The sequence below is a fragment of the Coffea eugenioides genome, chromosome 5 (genome assembly GCF_003713205.1).
Source record: "Coffea eugenioides isolate CCC68of chromosome 5, Ceug_1.0, whole genome shotgun sequence".
Lineage (NCBI taxonomy): Eukaryota > Viridiplantae > Streptophyta > Magnoliopsida > Gentianales > Rubiaceae > Coffea > Coffea eugenioides.
Genome location: NC_040039.1, coordinates 14744499 through 14764483, shown reverse-complemented (window position 1 = coordinate 14764483; position 19985 = coordinate 14744499).

Sequence of the window (19985 nt, the reverse complement as noted above, 5' to 3'; positions counted from 1 at the left end):
TCATATTCCAAGGATCACTTTATGAAAATGATCGGATCTTTACCTTACCTTGTGCACTACCCCTTCGGATGGTACGAGAAAGGTAAACGTGCAAGTCTCATTTGGATTATATATCCGAGACATGGGGTGGTTTATTCCTAATACGGGATCCCCTAAATGGCATTCCCTTTCTAGGGTTTATGTATGATGCCAGTTTATTAAAGCAGTAAAACATGCAATTTGAAATGAAATCATGATCTAAAAGGACCTTTTATACGCCAAGGTAGGCCTAGAATGATATGCAATTACTAATCTATGAATGCAATATACCAAAATATTTAAACGTGCAATAACCTATCTATAAGGGTAGGTTCTAAAAGGAGGTCGTACCAGACCTTTTATTTGCTAGAGTTTGTGAATGCAAAAGACAAAAGACAAGGAAACGTGAGTTCAACACATAACACAAAGCAACAGAGACAGATAAGGAAAAAAAAGGTGGGACCCCTCCCCTCGTGAATAGTGTTTCCTAATTTCGGGTAAGGCCGATTCTTCCCTAGGCAATGCTAATATGGATGCATGAGGCTGGGGTTCGCTAATGCATCTAGACTCGATAAGCTCAGGTCCCCGAGCCTTCAGACTTAGAAACCAAGGGTCATCAATCCCAAGGTTCTTTGTCGGTGGCTCGAGCGATTCCCCAAACACCGCTACGCACACATCGTGTCGCGGCTACGTGCTTGAGTGAATCTATCAAAACCTCAATCTTCGACCAAAAGCTAAAGGCTATCAACCAATAGCTTTAAGTGGAAGATTGAGTGACCCATTGGAACATGCTACACACACATCGTGTCGTGATCACATGTCCAAGTGAGTCACCTAATCCTAATAGGGTGGAGTGGCGTGACAAGCCACTAAAGAAAAATAAAAGGGATAAAAGAAGTAAAGCGTATGCTCGTATGCTAGTGCTCGTTTGGAGGGGAAGGGTCAAGAACCAACGCGAGGCTCTAGGGTGACCCATACCTCCCAAAATGCAATGCAAGCGCGAGATAACAAGTAAACATTCATTCAAACATACATTCGTGAGTCGAGGGATTGGTTTGATTACGTAACAAAAGGTCCTAAAATGGAAAATGCAACCCTAATATCCAAATGCTATGCTTAAAAAGGGTAGAAAAAGGAAACGAATGGTTAAGTCAAAAATGCTTGGACCCACTTAGGAAGTCCCCAGTGGAGTCGCCAACTGTCGCGCCCCACTTTTCGATTGAAAAATAAATGTGTGATGATGAATGTGTGGTGTGTGGTGTGTAATGTGTGAACGTGTGCAAAATGAAAAGTAAAAGGCCATGGGACTTAGATTGCGACGATTTGGCCAAGTGAAGTTCAAATGGGTTTTTTGTATAAAAAATGGAGTCGCCACTTGGTATAGAGTTAGGGTGTACCAAGTCACCCAAAAATGATTTTTGTTTTTGAATAAAAAAAGTAAATAAACCCTTTTTGAGAACTTTTGGGTCTACGTAACCAAAAGAGGGATCGGGGGTCACATTTGACGAAGGGGAAGGCAAGGATAAAAATCCAAGGCACCCCTTCGACCTAGCCAAGGCTAGTTGCGTGACTTAAACCAATTTTCCTAATTTTTCTACCCAAGGTATGTATCGCATATTGGATATGTCTATATGAATGCAAAACCCTAGACCTAGGGGTATTGGGGAAATTTCTCTTCAAAGGTCGAGTGGTGCCAATCACATTAATTGTGAAGCCCAATAATGATTCTTTTGGAGAGGTCACACCTAAACCTAAATGACGTGAAAAATGAGTGGAATGCATGCCATGTGAAAGTGTGAGTTTGTGTGAAGTGAGAAAAATGATAAAAGTAATAAGATAAGAGTGAAGGTGTGCAAATGTAGATGAAAGTACTCGTGTGCGAGTGAAGATAAAATGCTCGTGTGCAAGTGAAGATAAAAGGGTTCGTGTGCAAGTGGAGACAAAAAAGTGTTCGTGTGCAAGTGAAGGTGATAAAAAGGTGCATGTGTGCAAATGAGACGAAAGTGAAAGTGTAATGATAGAGTGGATTGAGAATGCATGAGCCTAGGGAATTCATGCATATTGGGTACGGGGAGACCTAAATCGTGACTTGATTTTCCCTTTGATTAGAAGGCGAAACTAGCGTGCTAAGGCTATCGAGTAGCCACACTCGCTCGTTTCCCTTATCGGAAGGGGACACTCAAGCAAAATGAACCCTATAACTAGCATGAAATGCAAAAATCCTAAAATGGAGGGAAAACGGGTTCGAGGATCATGCCAAATGATAAAACTAAGGAAAATGCGTGATATGTGGTGAACAAGCAAATGATGTGCTAACGAGGGGAAATCCCTAAGGGTCTAGCGTTGGACTAGCCCATTCTATGAATTCCGACTAGCGTTGGACTAGCGGAAACGTACATTCATCCATCACATTCATTCATGGCTATGAAAGCAAGTAGACATGCCAAAACATTCGTAAACACGTAACACGTAACACTTAGCATGCTCGACTAGATGCAAGAGCCTAATAAAGCAATTAAACATGTAGCAACAAAAGCAAGCAACCAAGGGGAAGGGGAAGTGGACCAGATGCTCTCCGAGCCCTATCTATTACAAGCCAAGAGGTGTACACATACCCCATGAAAACATAAAGGGGAAGGGGAAATGGACAAGATGCTCACCGAGCCCTATCTATTACAAGCCAAGAGGTGTACACATACCCCGTAAAACTTAAATAAAAGTAAAAGCGAGTAAATGCATACAAAGAGGTAAGGAAAGCGGAGTAGGCATGCATATTCACATAACACGTAGGAGCACGTAGGGTCAAATGAAGTGCAAAAGAAGGATAGAGTGTACCTCCCTTGAAGCAACGCCCTAACGCAGTGAAATTACTAACTTACCCTCCAAAATAATAAAGAGGTTAAGGTACCACTTAAATTATCAAATAATCACATGAAACAAAAATTAAATATGAAAAATGAAAGTTAAACACTAAATTGAGTCAACTAAAGTATTTACATAGACAAACCAACCATGTACAAAGCAATTATTGCAAGAGGGACATAATTAGAAGGACATGAAAATTCCTAAAAGAGAGTAAAATAAAATACCAAAAATGATGACTTAAGATGAGACCCATAAAAAATCAAATGCAAAAAAATGTGTTTAGAACAAAAATCCAAGCTAAAAATTCTATTAAAACTTATTGAACCTCAAAATGCATCCTAAAACTCACTAAACATCTTACCCAAAATCATGTCAAAGCAAACCAAAAACAATTAAGATTCTAGAATGACAAAAGTGATTAAATTATTCAACTAATTGGACCATAACAAGGCAAGGGGGAACTTAGGGGGTTAAGATGCAAGTGTTTTAGGACCTAATTGCAAGATCATGAAATGTAGTTGGGCCATCATACATTGCTGCAAAAATACAAGGGATCCAATTGATTAAAATTCCAAAGTTTTTGGGCCCTAGTGACTTAAGGGGAGACTTGGGGCTCAAAGTGCAAGATTCAGAAATATTGACATGCATGCATACGTGAGGAACAAAATTTTCTGCAACAAACAAGAAACTTTCGGCAAAACAACAAGGAAGTTTCGGCAGCAACAAGAAAATCTTGGTAGGCTAAGCTAGCTTATCCACAAATTCATCTATGAATCTTTAGCTAACAAAGCGTTAAACTAATTCTAATTAAAGCATGCTTAAACAATACTTAATCAAAGTAATTTCTTGCAAGTTTACAAAACCAAAAAGCTGCTGCACTTTTGTTACAAAAACCCACTCAAAGATTGGTGCATTTTCATTTTTTCAAACAGATTTTGGCAAAACTAACGCCAAGCTTGGACAAATTTTATCTAGCAACATCCCCACTTTGAGTCAAACAACATAACTCCCAACTTGATCCCCCAAACAAACCAAAACATATCAGGAACAAACATGCAAGTGCTAGGAAATTTTATGCCAAGAAGATTCAACATTTCTAATCTCATCAAAAAATCCAGCAATGTTTAAAAATGGGTTCACAATGTTTAGAGCCGAGCATACAACTTCAAAACCAATCAAACACCACCCCTTTCTACACCTAATTCAGCTAGCGAAAAGAAATGAGCAAACCAGCTTATGTATTGTTGCGAAAAGCTAAGAAAACAGCAAATTATGAAGATGAATTACAGCAAAAGAAAGAAAACCATCTACGACGAAAATTTCTGTTGCTATGTCGCAACTCCATTCACATGAACTTCGCACATATAAAGCTCATCAAGCTTATGGGTTTATGAAAAAATGCAGCGAAGGAAACAAAGTGATAACTCACGGCTAAATGAAAAGTGCAGCTAAGGAACTAAGATGTGCAACTCATGGCTAGATGAAAAGTGCAGCAAAGGAATGACCAAAGGAAACCACGGCTAAATGAAAGTGCAGCAAGGGAACAATTATGAAAGCTCACGTCTAAACTGGAAAATTGCAGCGAGATCTTTCTTTCGGTCACTACCAATCCAACAAATGATATGGTCTCTAATGTTTAGCTCCCAAACATTCTTATGACATCTCAGACGATTAAAGCAAACTTAAACAAATTCCAGCAACCCAAACGCAGAAGACAAGAAAGAAAAACTGTTAGCATAGCCGCATGATGATTGAGGGGGCTCTTAGCTAATTTGAGCTCTAATGTAAAGACATAAAAGGACTCAAAGCAGATCCTAAACATAACGCCAGCACAAAACTTGGGACAAAGGAGAGAGGGAGGAGTCCATAAGCTCCTGGAGCATAACATACAATAAAACAAACATACAGATTCACTACCCTTTTCCCTCAATCGAAATTCAGCAATAGAACAAGATGAGATAATCATTTACTGCCCCATCCTAATTCAAAGCTTTCAAAAACACTCTAAAAAGGCTGACCAAGACGACAACTAAGTATTAAGAACAAGGTACCAAGACGACAACATTCTAAAGGCTTTCAAAATGATACTACGAAATGGTTTTGAGGAAGCCTCAAACAGAATCTGCTCAGAAATTTTTCATTTTTTTTTAATTTGCTTATTCAAACGAACAAAGATCAACCTTCAATATTGAAAACAAGTTTCATGGATTCATCATGTCCCATAGAAAGATTTCTATACCCACAAAAGCAGGTTTCAATGCCAAGCAACCAAACCCACGGAAATCTGAGTTGAAGAAACAGTTTGCAAAAAGGGAAAAGAAAAACAGATTTTGCTCATGGAACTTTTACCCAAGGATGTGTTACTAAATACGAGAAAACGTGAAGTGATGTCTACACAGAAAGAGTATCAATGATCCATGTTAAACACAAAACCCAAATGCAAGGAAATAAAGCTAAGATCTGTACCAATAACGTAGGAAAAAGCAAATACCCAAGGACACAGAAGAAATCAAAACTGTGAAGCCAAAATCAACATCAACATCGGATGAAAAACTGAGCATTGTAAGTACGGAAAGGTGGAGAGGAAGAGTTACCTTGAATCCTTAACACCAAATATATGAAAACTGTGCTATGAAGGTGAATCGAAAGGACCGATTTTGATGGAATTTACGCCAAGAATCTGGAAATTTTCTGGTCTCCTTTTTTTTTTTTTTTTGCCGTTCTTCTGTTTCCGTCACTCTTTCCAAGACTCCAAGCTTTCTTTTTTCTCCCTTGGTCCTTCTCGCTTGATTTCCTTTCTACAATCTCCAAGCTCCCCAGGTTACCCCAGTTCCCTCTCGTTCTCTTTCGCGTCACCCTTGCCTCCCAGTCTCTCTTCCCGTCTACTCTAATCCTCAACCCGTAGGTTTCTTGCCCAGAACCTCAGCCTCTCCTTTCAGCCCAGCCGTCCTCCTTCCCTCTCTAGTCTCCCTTCGGAGTTTTTTTCCTTTTCCCAGTTTTTCTCTGCTTAGCCGTTCTTACTCTCCCCCCAAAAACCCTTCCGTTGCGGCTACCCTTCTTTTTTTGCTATTTATATCATCAACCCCCCTCCTAAACCCTTAAAACATTGCCACCATATTGCAGCTTAAGGAGCCGCACAAGTCCTCCTTTGCAAACTGCAAAAAAAATGCAGTTTGCATGCCGTGGCTCTATTTTTTTTTTTTTTTTTTTTTTAAAGAAGGCAACTTAAAAATTACAGAAAATATAAATAATAATAAAAATATAAATAATAATAACAAAAATACACAAACCAGGTAATAATAATAATAACAAAACAAAAATAATTTTAAACAAAAGAAACTAAACAAAAAATGACTATTTTTAAAAATTTCAATTTTTTTCACTTTTCATCATTTTCTTTTTCTCAAAATAACTTAATAAAAATAACTAAAGTGCCCAAAGATTGAATTTAAAGGAATAAACATATTTTTGTGAGCAAATTTTCCTTTTTTCTTTTTTTTTTTACTTTCCTTTTTATGATTTTTCTTTTTTCTCTTTTTTCCATTTTTTCCAAGAAAACATTGTATTTAAATCAAAACAATTAAAACATATTTTTTGAATGCTTTTCTTTTCTTTTTCGAGAAATTCTATACTAAAACTTAAAAATAATAATAATAACACAAAAAACTAAAAAAACTAAAAACTAAAAAGTGAATAAAACGAGCACAAACTATAAAAATAAATAGTAAATGAAATTACACTAAAATTTGGTGTCTACAGGAGGTTCGGCCAAGCTTGAAGGAAAAATGGAAGATATTTGATCAATTTTTTTGTTTTATTTAGTAATTGGTAAAAGGTTGAATAGTAAGTCAAAACAAGATTTAATCATATGGTGACACATGTCCCTCTCATTAATTGCTTGCCTAACTTTTTGTCTCTCTTACACAAATATCTTAACACATTGTAAACTAATATCACTTAATACAAAATTCCAACAAGTGGTTAAAAATATAATGCATTTACCGCACTTGCGGGTCCCACGTCCAAAATACGCTTTTAATTTCTCAAAAACTAACCGATACTAGAAAAATCATTTTAAAACTATTTTTGCTCATAAACTTTATCTGGGGAATTTTTCTAATCAAGAAAATGTAGAAAAGGCGGGCGTTAAAAAAAATATACCCTAGAAAATTAGAAAATTTTCCGGGTTCTCAAACTCATTTTTTTTCGGGGCGTCACAATCTCCCCTCCTTAAAAGAATGTCGTCCTCGACATTCCCTCTTGTACCAATCAAGTCAAGACATCCCGCAAAAATATCTCAAGAGTCAAATCAAACCCACAGTCCGGCATCCTAAACTTCAAGCCTAGGATACACTACAGAGATCTGAAGCCTAAGCTCTGATACCAACTGTGACAGTTCTCAGGGTCACATCACGGGGTACCTATCAGCTTGCCACCCGCACGCGGGCATCCCCTACGGAGAGTTTCGCTTCGTGACTCTTCACGAACGAGAGGCTCGGGGCTTTTCCAGACGAAGGACTTAAAGTCCCAACTGTCGGCATATGGCTCTGATACCAACTGTGACGACCCCACCTCCCCCTAAGGCGAACCAGAGGGTTCGGCGGGCCGCCTGCCCGGCTCTCGCCGGGACTCAGTCGTTCACTACAATCCTCAAACAAATACAAGATACAATCTCAAAGAAAAATCACATGGTCCACAAATATACATCCAAGTCTCCCATAATTACATGTCATAAGTGAAGCGGAAACGATTTCCAACTATCAAAAGCGAAGCGTCCACGCTTCCGCAGCGCCACTCTGATCCTTGATACCAACTATTATACAGGAGGAAGTCCAAAACTAGACGATTACACATCCAAGCAATTCTAAACGTTCAACAAAAAGGAAATCCAAATTCAATCCATACATGATATAATCCATGATAAACACTACAAGCCACTCCTTCGCCTTGAGCCCTGTGGAGGGGAATAAAACATTTTGGGGTGAGCTAGAAGCTCAGCGAGTAACCAATAAAATCAGTTATCAAATCAGTTTCACAATCGTTCATTTCAATAATGTCATGATTCAGTAATCAATGCACTTTCATTGCTCTCGTGAACCAGTGAAATCATGGTACTTAGACGTCCAACGCTCCAAACGATCATTTAACATTGAACATTAACATTGAGCCCATTGGTGCTCTACAGGAACATTAAACGGGGAGGAAACGTCGGAGTCTAGCACACGAATTCCAAGTACTCATTTGAGCCAAAACATGTCAAGAACTTATATGCCGGCACACAGGATATGCAATCAAAGAAACGATGCAAGAAACATTTTAAAGTAACGTTGCAAGTAGTTTAAGGTCACTCACCTCCACGGCTCATAATCCTTGTTCAATATAGCCAATTCCATCATTCAAGTCCAAGCCTTTCACTTGAAACTTAAGGTAACCAACGCTATTAAAATCGGACAGCATTTCCCCTTAATTCCTTTATTTTCCAACCTACAATCAAACCCAATCACATAGCAATTAACCACAATTGCTCAAAACCAGAAAACAGTTTTGACGTCCTTTTGCGGTAATGGCACCAAAGGTACTACGAGTATCGGATGGAGGTCCAAGACCCACCGTTTCGAAGCTAAGAACCAGGGCTACAACAATGTAGAAGGTCACTCAGTCCAAATCCTAGCACAACTAGGTCAAATATGCAGAATACCAAACCAGAATCGTAATTGCAGGTTCCCAAATCACACAATGCTGTAATTCGTCCAACTCAGTCTACACAGGTCCAAATGCATTGATTCCAAAGGCATATGATAGCTAAGACATCAAGCTACATTTCATCAGAAGACACCAACAACAAAATCCAAAGAAATTCCAGTCAAAACAGACGATTACAATCACAGTTCGCACATTCTGATCACCCAGAACAGCAACAGTAAAAACGACATATCTCATTCTACACTACTCCAAATGACCTGAAGTTTTGTAGGCACCTCTAAAATGTCATTCCCTACAACTTTCATGTTTTGAGCTAAGGCCAATTCGGCCTCTATCTATGACCTAAAATTTCGGACAGAATGTAGCTTCAAGAACCCTAATTTTCCAGAATTTCTTCCAAACACAAAATTGGTAGCAATTGTCCACTTTTTCCACCTTCTAGCTTCATTACATAACATTTCCAATCATCATACAAGGCCACAACATCATGATCACATTAAACCAGAAAATTCACCAATAAATTGTAAACTTCACCAATAAATTGTAAACTTCACCATTTCATCCAAAAACAAGAATTAAATCACAAAATTCAACACTTTAGCTTCCACTAAGCACAACTCAAGCTTCATTAGTGTAGGGGAAAGTTCATATACCACTCACCTAGTAAACAAGAGAGGGAGAGTTGTAGGACACCTTAACTTTCCAAAAAAACTTCACACAACAACTCACAATCACTACTTGAAGAGGTTTTATGGAAGGAATTCAAGATTAAATGGTTAGTTTGTGAGATTGGACATGATTGGAGCAAGAAACTTGGAAGCTTTTCTTTCTTTTCTTGTAAGAGGAGGTTCGGCCAAGCTTGAAGGAAAAATGAAAGATATTTGATCAATTTTTTTGTTTTATTTAGTAATTGGTAAAAGGTTGAATAGTAAGTCAAAACAAGATTTAATCATATGGTGACACATGTCCCTCTCATTAATTGCTTGCCTAACTTTTTGTCTCTCTTACACAAATATCTTAACACATTGTAAACTAATATCACTTAATACAAAATTCCAACAAGTGGTTAAAAATATAATGCATTTACCACACTTGCGGGTCCCACGTCCAAAATACGCTTTTAATTTCTCAAAAACTAACCGATACTAGAAAAATCATTTTAAAACTATTTTTGCTCATAAACTTTATCTGGGGAATTTTTCTAATCAAGAAAATGTAGAAAGGCGGGCGTTAAAAAAATAAATCCTAGAAAATTAGAAAATTTTCCGGGTTCTCAAACTCATTTTTTTTCGGGGCGTCACACTAACCCAGAAATGATAAAAGGAAACCCATTTTTTTCCATCTTCCCACCTCAAACATAACTCCACTGGATTACAAGTGGTATAATTCCCTTTCCCCCACTGCCGTTACTCGTCATCAGATTACCGACAGCCCTGACTGGAGCATTCATTCTAAACCTATGGAGCCATCTCAAGTTGTTGGCCATGGGAGCACTCGCCCATCTGGGAGTCTACAATCCACCCCCTGACCACCAACATCATTCTGCCGACGATTCCAACAATTACATCTTCATTTTCGATAAGGGCACCTGCCCATCCCTTGTCCCCATTCCCATTCATGTCGTCGCCGCTGCCATCAAGACTAAAGTCCCTGTACTCCAATTTCAAGATTTTCTGCTTTTACAAGAAGGGCGAGAGCCAGAAGCAGAGGAAGAAGCGGAATCGTCAACCTCATCATCATCATCACCCTCACACGACTGGGACAGAAAAGGTGATGATGATATTTTTCCGCAGAAGATGTGCACCATCTGCTTTTCTTACCATCATTTCTTCGTGGAAACGAATAAGTTCCTGGGCAATCTCCTTAGCTATAGCTTCAATCTCGAGGCAGAAGGCCATATTCTTCTCCTTATCTGTAGCGGCATGACCATTCCCTTTATGAGTGGATTCCCAAATTTTTCCCACAAATCCCCAATCAATAATTGAGTGGGCACTCAATTCTGTGTTTACTACTACTACTGCTGAAGAAAATTGCTGAAGAAAATTGATCCCTTGTTCTCTGAGATCCGATTTTAGAGTATTAAAATTGCCATTTTAGAGTTTGTCTACCATTTTGCCATCTCTGAGAAAGAAAATCGTAGGAGTGGCTTTGATTTCCCACGAATTACTGAGCCCCTGTTCCAAACTAATCTCGCATACCCATTATCACTAGGCTGCACACCCGGTTACAAGTCAATTTTCACTTTAGTTATGAAGTTTAGGGTATTTATGTGGAAGTTTCTAAACGATAGGGGGTAAGATGTCTTTTCACGAAACCACAAGGGGGTTCCGTGTATTTTACCCTATGTGATAACATTGGTACCATTAATCTCGTAAAAATATCTTATCCAACTTTCTTGGATCAAACATATTGATATTGAGCACTAATTATTTAAGAATTTAGTACAAAAGCTAAAATTCATTTCACTTTAGTTTGTTCTAAGGATCAAATTGCTGATATTTTTATAAAAGCATTGCCATTTATCAATTTATATGTTTAAGAACAAAACTTGGAGTTTTAGAAAAGTTTTCTTTTTCAAAAAATTGTCTTTTTTACTGTAGAATGTCTGATCCTTGTTGGTTGTTGAATATATCGTCAAACAAAAAAATTAGAAAGCTTCTTAGTTTTTCATATAAGAGTTTGGTTGACGTTTTTGTCGTTAGCCCATTCGAATAATCCTAGGTTCTTGTTTAGATTACCATTTTTTCCAAAAAAAAAGTTGTATATTTTTTATAAACATATTTTTCAATTACTTTTTTACCTTACACACATCAATTCGTTATAATATATTTTCTATAAAATTTTAAAAAATAGCAATCCAAACGGGCTCAAGATGAACCTTGACATTTTGAGAAAAGCAACACAACCTTTTAATCCCTAGGCCTCAACTTATCCATTTATCCCTCATTCTTTCCGATTTTCAAAAATATCAGTTTTGATAGTCCTTGTCCAAATTATCTTTATAAAGCTTCTTTGCATGCTTTATAAAGTCTGTGTTTGTGATTTGTTTGACATACAAAGGGTGAAAGTGAAGGGCTAGTCATCGCGAGGTCATGCAGGTGCATATGGGACTGAAAATTCTAAGACAGACAATGGTCAACAGATTTCTAGTCAACACAATGGTGCCTCTCAAATGCTTCAAAATCTTTCTCAATAGCTTCCTGAATTCATTGATACCGAGGCCAAAGGAAAGATACTTCATTGTTCTTCATAAAGGAATCATTGCTTAATGATCCATTCTGGTCTCTGATTTGCCAAACCAAGTTAGATTGAGTCTTAGAAAAAAATTTCCCTCAAAAGTGGTCTCACTTGATACATTTTTTCATCTTTTTTTTATCCTGAAATGGTTACTAAGTTTTATGTCCATATTCGTGAGGGAGAAAATCCTGACTTTGTTATTTCTTGAACCAATCATATTGGTATTCATCTTTGCCTACCATTTGTTAATTAAATCTTTGATACCAAAATTGAGAGTAAATGAAAAGGAGATGTTGCAAATTTCTTTTCCTACAAGGCTATACCCGATGAGGTTAACATTTTTTGATGATGATGAGTTAAAAAAGTATTTTTTTTTCACTTCTTTTTATACCTCTAATGAGTCCAATCTATGTGAACTCAATTTGATTTCTATATTATTTTCACTATTCTCTCTAACTTTTTTGTTCTTACTAGTGGTCATAGATGGATCTTGCCAAGTAGTTCTCTCTCTATGAGAGTCTTTTTCTCTATTTCTAAAGAGAGAAATCCCCCCAGTAGGTGTTTTCAAACTTCAAATCCCAAAATAAACTTTAGAACTTTTTGAAAACTAGAAAACTCGATTCCTAGAACTTACAACATTAAGAATATGAATTTATTAGCTGAATAGCCTACATCCATGGCAATCAGTTATTTAGGCACAGGATCTATCAAGCATGAGCACAGAATTCAAGCTATCACAGAAAACTAAAGTAGGTTGAATTCTTCTCATTATTTCCCAATCCAAATCTGGGTAGTGAAAAGTAGCTGAGATCTTCTCAGCTTAGAGGTAATCTTTTTCTGCCAGCTAAGATGTAGTTTTCTTTTTCTTTCCATGTCTATAGTAGCCAGATTCTCTTGTTTAGGTCTTGTTTTTCACCTCTATTGTTAACATTTTTGCCTTCTAGCTAAGCGGAAGTCATTCTTTTCTTCTCATTTTGCTGTATTTTCTGCTTTTAAGAGTGTCTAGCCATCGGTCTTCCTTTTGTTTGGATCCTATGGAGCTGTTTTTTATCTTTTTCAGTACTTTGGTTAGTCTATTTATAGTATGTGGAGAGCCTAAATATGGAAGACTTGGAAAGGATCATGGAAAAATTTTCTCTATCAAGCATTGAACAAGAGAAGGTAAGCTTAGAGGACATAGATGTGAAAAGCTGTAGGGAAGAGTGTAAACTGAGCCTAATAGGGAAAGTGTTTGGGGAAAAAATGGCTAATATATTGGGTATTAAGAGTTTTGCAAATAACATGTGGAATTACCCAAAGAATCTAAAAGTAATAGAACTAGGAAACAACCTGTTCTAATTTTGCTTTCAATCATCACAGGAGATGGAGAAGGTTCTAGGAGGAAGACCATGGATCTATGACGGCCAACCACTAGTTATTAACAAGTGGAGAGAAGGTAGAGAAATTGATAGAGAGGCATTTAGAACTTGTCTAATTTAGATCTAGGTTTGGAACCTACCTATACATTGGATTACCAAAGAGGTGGGGATAAAAATAGGTAGACTATTCAGGTCAGTTAAGGAAGTTATCATTCCAACAGGTGGAAGCAAAGAAGGGAGGCACATGAAAATATTAGTGGAAATTGACTTAGATCGGCCTTTACTGAGAGGCACAACAGTGAGGATGAGAAGGGAACCAAAATGGATTGAATTTAGATATGAGAAATGTCCTGATTTTTGCTACTGCTGCGGGAGAGTAGGTCATAATGAAAAAAAACTATAGTCAGAAAGGACCACATGTAGAGAGAAACACCCAATTTGGAGGCTGGTGAGAGCTAGCTTTCCACGTAGCCTTATCAAGAGAACAAGGATGTATCAGGGGAATAAACAAAATACTAAAATCGGTAATAGGAGTGAAGATGAGAATAGCTATTAATGAGCCAAAACAACTTTTGCTCACCTATGGCTTAGAGAATGAGAATAATAAAGGTCCAATAAAATCTTAAGATAAAAGAGGAGTAGTTAAAGAGAAGGAAAGGCAAAGGCATGAGATGCTAGAGAAAGAAACGAATAAACTTTTAGATGCAGGTCTGAATTCTACAAAGACCCCTGAGAATATAGAACAAGAGGAAGGAGTTCAAGAGATATAAGTACTAATTGTATGATGATAACTGTAGAAAATGAAAATTTTGATAACATGTGGAATGACGGGATTGCTGATACCAGTGAAATGACTCCAAGAAAGACAGACATTGATAACAGAAGTGAGAAGTAGGCTCACAACAGGGGAACAGTGGTAGAAATCCAAAAAAAAAAAAAACTATAAAGAGGGAAAAGCTTGGAAGATGTTAGTTAGAGAAGTAAGAGGAAACCCCTAGGAGGGTTGAACAATAACAACAACATAAAACTAGAGAAAGGGGAAAGGAAGGTGTTGGCTAGAGAGGAATTATGTTTCACAGAAGAAGAAGGGGAAGGACTATTCAAGAGATGCAAAAAAGAGGATGACATAGTAGGAGACAGAATCTTAATGAAAGTGGAGGAGCCCGACCTTAATGGGGCTCCCAAGTTTAAATAAGAGTGTTGGTATGGAATTGTCGAGGTGCTAGGAGTCCTTTGACAATTCCCCAACTCAAGGAGGCCCTGAGGCTCCACTTCCCAACTTTAGTGTTCCTATCAAAAACTAAAAATAGGAAAATTTTCATGAATAAGGTTAGAAGTAGAATTGGTTTTGATAATATCTTTGTAGTGGACCTTATAGGTAGGTCTGGTGGTTTAGCAATATTTTGGAAGAAAGATTTGAAAGTGCAAAAAATTCTTTTTAGCAGTTTCACTATTGAAGTTCAAATTGAGGATGAGAAGAAAAAGAAAACTTGGTGGTGTATATGTGTTTATGCTGGCATAGATGCTAATATTAGAAAGAGGCAGTGGGATATATTGAATCAAAGGAAACAATTGTAGGGAAGTAGTTGGGTTATAATGGGAGACATGAATGAAATTATATCTAATGAGGAAAAATGGGATGGGATCAAGATACCTGAAAATAGCTTTAAAGATTTCAAAAACTTCATAAAAATAATGAACTTGTTGATCTAGGATTTGAAAGTATCACCTGGACTTGGAGTGGTAATCTTGGGAATGGGAATGAGGTGAAGGAAAGACTAGATAGAAACTTGGGTAGTAGAGATTGAAAAAACAATTTTGAAAAGGCCAAAGTTAAACACATCTGGAAAGAGGCTTTTGATCACTGTATTCTCATCCTTGATACTAACCCCATGAATAGGAGATGGAAAAAGAGGTTCAACTTTGACAAGAAGTGGTTGTGCCATAAAGAGATAGGGAAAGTAGTTAAAATTGCCTAGGATATTAAGAATTGTGCCATAGTGTGGTTCTAAAATGTATAAGCTTCAAAACAAAATTAAAGAACGTAGAATGGCCTTTCTTAGATGGAACAAAAGCTTAGATAATAATGCTTTTAAACAAATAAATACATTAAAATTAGAGATTGATTAGATAATGAAAAAGAACAAGCAGGAAGGGAAAATCAAGTTGGCTTGTCTTTACAAAAATCTCTCTGAAGCTTACAAGAAAGAAGAAATCTTTTGGATTCAGAAAGTTAGGATAAAATGGCTCAAAGAGGGAGATAAAAACACTGCGTACTTCCATAGCTGTGTGGTTAGAAGAAGAAAGAAAAACACAATTACCAAACTGCAAAACGATAATAGTGAGTGGTGCTCTGATGAAAGGAGGTAGAGGGAGAAATCATTGGATATTTCACAAACTTGTTTACCTCTAATACTCTTGAGGATATAGAAAAGGTCATAGAAGGCATACCACACATTATAACAGGCTAAATGAACCAAAACTCAATAGACCAATTTTTGAACTTGAAGTCAAAATAGCCATTTTCTCTATGAACCCAAATAAACCACCAGAATCTGAAGGAATGTCCCTAGTCTTTTATCAGAAATTCTGGAATATTGTGAAAAATGACTTGGTCCAAGCAATTCAAAGTTTCTTCTATTCTAGTCATATGCTTAACTCTATGAACCATACTCTGATTAGTCTTATTCCTAAAGTAGAGTCTCCCACTTTTGTGGCTCAGTATAGGCCAATAAGTCTCTGCAATGTGGTCTACAAAGTGATAGCCAAAGTTCTTGTTAGCAAACTTAAACTTGTTCTCAATCTGTGTATCAATCAAAATCAATCTATTTTTGTGCCTCAAAGACAAATATTAGATAATGTTTTCATAGCTCATGAGTGTATCCATTTCCTAAATAACAGAAGAATAGGAAAAAAAGGATATATGGCTCTGGAATTAGACATGGCAAAGGCATATGATGGGTTGGAGTGGAAGTTCATATATGAAATTATGAAGAAAATGGGTTTCAATGCAGTATGGAGATCCTGGGTGATGGAATTTGTGTCCACGGTGACTTATGGGATAAATGTGAATGGGGAAAAAGTGGGTTATATCAAACCAACCAAAGGAATTAGGCAAGGAGACCCACTATCTCCTTACCTATTTGTTATGTGTACAGAAGGATTCGCAAATGTGCTTAAACAGGCAATAAATCAAGGAAAGTTCTTTGGGTTAAAAAATAGCAAATGTTAGTCCAAGTCTATCCTATTTAGTTTTCATAGATAATACAATAGTGTTCTACAAAGCAAGAAAAGAAGAAGCTGATAAACTATGGAATGTGATGGAAATATATAGCAGAGCCTCAGGACAGAAGATGAATGCAGAGAAATCATCAATAACTCTTTAGCAAAAATATGGGAGAGGAACAAAGAACCACAATGTTGGCATAATTGAGCACTATGAAACATGTTACATAGAGCAAGTATCTAGGGCTCCCCATGGTGATAGGTAAGTAAAAAATACAGATTTTCAGATACATTTAGGAGAAAGTGTGTAATAGATTGACTGATTGGAGAGGAAAATTACTATCTCAATCTAGAAAAGAGGTGATTTTTAAATATGTAGTTTTAGCCCTTCCAACATATGCTATGTCAGTGTATAAACTGCCAAAAAAATGTCAGAAAATCTGTAGTGAGATGGCCAAGTTTTGGTGGAGAGAAGAAGAAAGAGAAATAAGGATTCACTAGATAAAGTGGAATGACCTTGCAGAGATACAAGGGAAAGACGGACTAGGAATAAGTGATCTCCAAGACTTTAACCAAGCTCTCCTAGCAAATAGTTATGGAGGTTACTATCTAAGCCCAATTTGCTTGTGAGTAAGATTATGAGAGCAAGGTACTTCAAAGGTACATCAATCTGGAAAAGCATGACAAAAGCATAGGATTCATGGATATGGCAGAGCTTGATGTGCTCAAAAGGGCTGTTAAAGGAAGGAATGAAGAAAAAGGCGAGAGATGGGGGAACTATCAACATATGGAAAGATAAATGGCCTCCAGATAGAGAGAATGGATTGATCCAATCATCCCCACCACTGGGAAGGCAGATAAACAAATGGGAATTGGAACATGCAGCTTGTAGAATCCATCTTCAGTGAGGAAGATGCCAGAGAAATATTCAAAATTCCTTTGAGTGCATGCAAAGCTAAAGATAGATTCTATTTGGCTCACTCACCAACTGGAGTATACGCAGTAAAATCTGCATATGTGGTAGCTAGGGAACTAAAGAGAAAAAAGAGGAAAAGAAATATCAGAAGGTGAGACAGCAGTCGAAATGAGAATCGAACAGGAATATGAAAACACATATGTGCAAATGTTGAAGCACTTTATATGGAAATGCCTAAAGGGGATCCTACCTGTAAATGGAGTAATCAAGACCAGAACAGGAAAAGGAGAACCAATGTGCAAATGTTGTGGCAACCAAGTGGAAACATTGGAGCACATGCTTTTCTACTATGAAAATGCAGAAGCAATATGGAAATGTGCTCTAATAAGATAGGATGGACTAGAAAAGTACAGGGACAACTTCTGGCACTGGTGGGATGAACTTATGGGGGTGACTCAGAGAGAAGATGGACATGATCATATTGCCTTAGCCATCAACATACTATGGCAGATTTGGAAGGCAAGAAATGAGTTACAGTTTAACACACTGAAGAAGTAGCCAATGGCTCAAATCAACAAAGCTTTATCAGAATCGCTAGAGTATAAGGAAGTGTAATCAGATACAATGGATCAAGAAGACTGTAGAGGGACAAAGGAAGAAGATAAAAGGTAGATACCACTAAGGGAAAGATGCATAAGAATTAACACAGATACAGAAGTGCAGAAATCAAAAGGAAAAGGTGGATAGGGTATAGTAGCTAGAAATTCTGAGGGGAAACTGGTCACGACATGGGCAATGCCAAACAAATATCCCTCGGCACCAGTAGTGGAGGAAGCACTAGCCATACGAATGGCTTTGATAAAAGCAAAACAAAAGGCATGGAAGGAAATAAAGATCCAGTCAAATTGCAAAACTATAATCAGGAAGCTGCAACAAAACTCAATTGAGGATGTCAACTATGTTACAGTTTTGGAGGGTATTATAAAGCTATAGAATGAGTTTGATATTTGTCATTTTTCTTTCATTAGAAGAATAGGAAATGTAGTTAGTCATATGTTGGCAAAATTTGCCATGAATTTGATCACTGGTGTAATTTGGGAAAGAGACTTCCCAACTTGGTGCAATATGTCAACCAAGGAAGACAGGACAGAGCAGTTGCTCTAAATTTTATAACAAGCTTTTTCGTTAAAAAAAAAAAAAACTAGTGGTCATAGATATGAACCTTTCGCATGGAACTCTGTCTTTTTATTGCATTATGAAACATTCAATTAGATTTTGGTTTTGTTTTGTGCTGATTTATGAATAAAGTTAGGATTGACAATTGTTGAAAACTATCGTATGTTAAGTTTTAAATTTCTATTTCTAAACATTTTGGCATTCCTCTCACAAATGAGCCTCAAAATAAGAAGAGTAAAAAATATTGGAAGCCTCCAAATTGTTGCCATTTTTTCACTTTTGGCCTCTCATCTAAATTTTTTCTCCAATTGACTTTTGAACAATTAAAATTGTACATTTTAAGAACTTCTTACCATTTTAAAAATAAGTCTTAGACATGGCAATGGGACAGGCCCGTTGCCAAACATCTCTTCCTGCCCCGCCCTGCCTTTCATTTCGCTCTACAAAGATGTGATCCTATTTTAAAAATAGAATTTTAAAACACAAAAACTCGATTCTATTTGCCTCCATGATAACTAACAAAAATATGACACACCAACCAATTCCACAAAAGTTTGAAAGATGCCTGCCTTGGTTGATAGAAAGAACATTAAAATATAGGAGCAAGCAAATTTTTGTCCTGAATCAATCTACTAATACCATTACAACAACTACTACCACAATTACACCAACAATAACAAATTAACAAGCTTACTATAGTAAACAATAGTCCTCAACCTCTTCATACCAACAGTCAAGAACAACCATAGCAAATATTCACATAAGAAGCACCTGCCTTGGTTGCTATAGATGAGTGAAAGGGAAGAGTTGTCTTCAAAGAACTGGGGAGAGGAGAAAGTGATGGAAGGAGCATTTAAGTTAGATAGACAGATCATGAGGTGAGAGGCTCTTCACTCTTGCAGTAAAGAAGAAAAGAGGAGTTGAGGAAGAGCGGCAACTAGGGATTAGGGTTCTTTCTTTTAGTCTTTACAATAGTGTAATGGTCAAACTAATATTTTGATTAACTAATTTCCAAATTAGTCAAATATAAAATTATATACAAAATTTATTACTTAACATTACATATAATTAATTGTTAATTTATCCAGATTAGAATAAATTTATAATTAGTAGATTCTATATATATTTATATAATTGATACGGGAGTATCTCTAGCCCCTCGCCTCATTTAAGGTAGGGAGAGAAAATTTCCTCCTGCCTTGCCCCAAGCCCACCCTATTTCTCCTCCTATGAGTACCCACCCCCATTGTTATCCCTAATAAAAAAAAATTGTGCTTTATCTTGAGGTTGTTGAAAGCAAGCGATGATTATGCTCTTTTAATTCTACTCCCGATGCATTTAATTATGGTTGGACAAAAATGCCCTTTAGTTTCAAATGGACTTATGTTTAAAATGGTTAGAAGTCCTCAAACTATGCACTATTAATTATTATTGGAGTCAAAATTTAGATGAAGGCCTAAAAAAGTGGATAGTGATAATAGTTTAGG